This window comes from Portunus trituberculatus, chromosome 17 (assembly GCF_017591435.1).
Source record: "Portunus trituberculatus isolate SZX2019 chromosome 17, ASM1759143v1, whole genome shotgun sequence".
Lineage (NCBI taxonomy): Eukaryota > Metazoa > Arthropoda > Malacostraca > Decapoda > Portunidae > Portunus > Portunus trituberculatus.
Window position 1 is genome coordinate 25645375 of NC_059271.1, and position 4150 is coordinate 25649524.

At 40.7% G+C, this 4150-nt stretch overlaps 1 long non-coding RNA gene across 2 annotated transcripts in view; it reads left to right on the plus strand.

Moving 5' to 3' along the window:
* LOC123505031 overlaps nucleotides 1-4150 on the plus strand; it is a 43499-nt gene that overhangs the window by 806 nt on the left and 38543 nt on the right. For both annotated transcript variants that reach the window (XR_006675026.1, XR_006675025.1), the window contains exon 2: nucleotides 2482-2571. This is a non-coding gene — a long non-coding RNA (uncharacterized LOC123505031). The remainder of the gene's footprint in view (nucleotides 1-2481; nucleotides 2572-4150) is intronic.

A 4150-nucleotide genomic window follows, 5' to 3' on the forward strand; every position in this document is an offset into this window, starting at 1 on the left:
CGGAGAAATAGGCGATGTTATAATGGTGGTGTACCTTTGCTAGGGGAGTCAAGTAATATCCTTCCGGTAAAATTGCTTTTTCAACCAATATACCCTATCTTATATTTCTTCTTCCCTGTGTCTAACAATCGTGGGGACCTCTTGGGAAACTTAACCTAACCTTATTATTAATTTCTGATATGGTAAAATAGTGTTTGAAATGCTCGTAGAAGTGTGATTTAGACCGTGATAATGTGTAGTCACGTGCGTGGTCATGTGCGCACAAGTGAGTCATAGGGTGAAGTCTAACCTAACTTTGGGGGGCTGGGCGCAGGTGTATATATGTGTAAGTTTGTTATGCACATGTTATGATTTTAATTATTTTCTATTTGTTTTACGTTTCCTGGTTGTTCCCAGCAGGATCCTTGTTTGATTGTGGGAATGCATTGTTACCATGTCAGTGTACTGAGTGGCAGTACTGGGTTGGGATTATTACCCAATAGTCTGGTATGTCTTTAATCACCAAATCCTCATCTTCTCTTCCAAATGTAGCTAAGAGTTCCTATATGGATAGTCACTCGAGGAAGAACAAGGGGGATGACGTAGGCGGCGCGCGCAATAGCCGTGGCCGCGCTTTATAAGGTGTCAGTGTACTGAGTGGCAGTACTGGGTTGGGATTATTACCCAATAGTCTGGTATGTCTTTAATCACCAAATCCTCATCTTCTCTTCCAAATGTAGCTAAGAGTTCCTATATGGATAGTCACTCGAGGAAGAACAAGGGGGATGACGTAGGCGGCGCGCGCAATAGCCGTGGCCGCGCTTTATAAGGTGGGGGCATGGTGGTGTCCACAAGAAACAAAAAGTAGAGTGATACTTTACTAAAAACCGTCTTGTGCCTGGGTCAAGCCCCAGTGACTTTATTCTCCTACTACAGCTCCCTTCTTATTTTAGCAAGGCGTTTGATAAGGTACCGCATAGGAGGCTAGTGTACAAATTGAGACTACATGGGATAGGGGGTAGGTTAGTTGATTGGATTAGTGAATGGCTTTCTGATAGGAAACAGAGTAGTATTAAATGGGGCAATGTCTGAGTGGAAGGAAGTGGTTAGTGGGGTACCCCAAGGATCAGTGCTAGGACCTCTTCTTTTCTTGGTGTACATTAACGATTTAGATATAGGAATTAGTAGCAAAGTATCAAAGTTTGCAGATGATACTAAGATAGCATGTGCAGTACAGGGTGAAAAGGACAATTACAGAATACAACGAGACCTGGACAGGCTGATAGCATGGGCAGACAGGTGGCAGATGGAGTTTAATTCTAAAAAGTGTCAGGTTATGCATTTAGGTAAAGACAACACAAACTTTAGCTGTGAGATGGAGGGATGTTGGCTAGAGGCAGTAGAGGAAGGAAAGGATTTAGGAGTAGTGATAGACAGGACTATGAAATTTTCAAAGCAATGTTTAGAAGCAAGAAATAGGGCAAATAGGATCCTGGGTTTTATAAATAGAAATGTTAGTTATAAAAGTAAGGAAGTGGTGCGTAGCTTATATAATTCCTATGTTAGGCCCCATTTAGAGTATTGCATACAGGCCTGGTCACCCCATTATAGGCAGGATATCAACATGTTAGAAGCAGTTCAGAGAAAAGCAACTAGGATGATACCAGCATTAAAGCGCCTGGAGTATAGAGATAGATTAAAGGAATTAAACATGTTTTTATTTGAGAGGAGATGTATAAGAGGGGATATGATAGTTATTTCAAATGTTCTCAGATACAAACTACATAGATGTGAGATCTTTCTTTACCTTAGAGGAGGGAAATAGGACTAGAAATCATGGCAGGAAGATTAGAAAGCAAGGCTGTAGGTTATATATAAGAAAATATTTCTTTAGTCATGATAGTTTTATAAGAAATTGACTATAGTTAAACAAGGCATGATCCCCATGTATGGGGATCACTTTTCTATCTATATTCGATTCGATTCGTGTCCACACAGAACACCATCGCTCTTGTCTGAGCAACACCCCTGTGGGACCCTCTGCCCTATTCCACCCAGCAGGCAGACTCAGGCTGAGAGAGAGAGAGAGAGAGAGAGAGAGAGGGCAGAGAGACGCGACGCCATACCTCCCTCCTGGGACACCACTGGTCACGCCACCTCACCCCATCCCAAAGTTGAGTCACCTGAAGTTCCCCCATGGTTCTCCCTCTAGAGATAGGGTAGATAGGCGATTTCGTGACGGTGCTGTGTCGCTAGTGAAGTAGTGTTCTATTTTTGTTAAGTTTGGCTGTTTCTCCCCCCCTCCCCTTTGGATCCGTTACATCTTTCTTTTTTTAACCACTCGGCCTAAGCTTCACTTAGGCCCAGTACACTAGGCCTGAGCGTCACATAGGCCCAGTACATCAGTTTGGTTAATCAAGAATTAGTTAGGTTAGGTTTGTTTAAGTTTTGAGTCGAGAATTTTATGAATGCTTGGTTGAATTGCTTGTACTACTTTTGCAGGAACCAGATCCAAGTAAAATCATGCTGCCCAGAATGATATCCACTGCAAATAATGGATCAGCAGAATTTGCCCCTCTGCAGAGAGTGAAGGTACGAGAGAGAGTGACTTTAGACTTTTTTTATTGTCATACTTTAATAAAATATGGACCACAGCTCTCCTACAAAAAAATGCATTATGAATTATCCATTGACTCTGTGTACACATTGTCTATGAATATTATGTACAGATTTAACAAATACTGTTATCTTATATTGTATCATATATATAATGTGACTGTAGTAATTGTAAGTAATTCTGCAAATTTACTATACATACTTTGATTATTGGTGTCACGTAATAGGGTAAAACTGACCAAAGACAACCAAAATGAATGAACACGAAGGCCAAATGAGGGTGTCATTCTCCATACATGGTCAAGAGAGTTAGCCAAAAGAATGGGATAAATATCTTGAAATCTCCTCTTAAGTGAGTTAGGGTCATAGGTAAATGGAAATATAGAAACAGGCAGGGAGTTCCAGAGTTTATCAGAAAAAGTAATGAATGATTGAGAGTACTGGTTAACTCTTGCATCAGAATTGGACTGAATGAGGATGAGAGAAATAAGAAAGTCTTGTCTGGCAAGACCACAAGAGGAGAGGAGGCATACAGTTAGCAAGATCAAAAGAGCAATTGGCATGAAAATAACATTGAAGATAGCAAGAGATGCATTATGGCAATGAGAAAGAGGCTGAAGACAGTCAGAGAGGAGGTGTTGATGAGGCAAAAAGTTTGATTCCACCTTATCTAGGAGAGAGCAGTATTAGTGCATACATACATGGATGGATAAGGGTCCTGTATAGAATTTGGTGGGTGAAAAAAAAAAAAAAAGTTGAGGTAAATCAGAAAGCCTAACTTCACAGAATCTGTTTTGGCTAGAGAAGATATGTAAAGTTTTCAGTTTAGATTATAAGTGAAGGACAAACTGAGGATGCTGCTCAGTGTAAAAGACAACAGTTGAGTGTCATTAAAGAGAGGATAATTGTCTGGAAGATTGTGTTGAGTTTATAGATGAAGGAATTGAGTTTTTGAGGCATTGAATACTAGTAAGTTTTCTCCACTGCAATCCAGAATTTTAGAGATTGATTGATTGATTGATACATTTATTGCTGAATTAATAAATAATTACAACAAAGGAGGAGGGTGGACCTTGCCACCCACCCCCTGGGCAAAGACTTAGGGTTAAAGTATAAAATATATAACACTAAGAAGTACAAGTATTGCAATAAATAAGTACATATCTTGCACACCTTATTGCATAAACATTTTTTTTTTTTTTTTTTTTTTTTTTTTTTTACGTGAAGGCCTATAGCGCCTGTAGGCACGCTTGAAGAGTGTATGGGAAGCGCTGTTCAGCTTCCGCCCATTAGTGGCGCAGGCAATTTTATTTATAGTGGTACCCATATCACCCCCGAAGCTCATCTTGGGTGTAACCACCTAGAACTTGGGCATCATGGTGACATGTAGGTAACTTTAAACCACTCGACAAATGGCAAAGTGTTTAAGGCTGTATGTGGTGGGATTCGAACCTACGCGTGGACGTCTGCCCGATCCCACGCTCACCACCTTATCCTCCAGTGTTGGAGCAAACTGAGGATATTCCTGAGTATATCCCTGAGAGTGGCTGAGTCT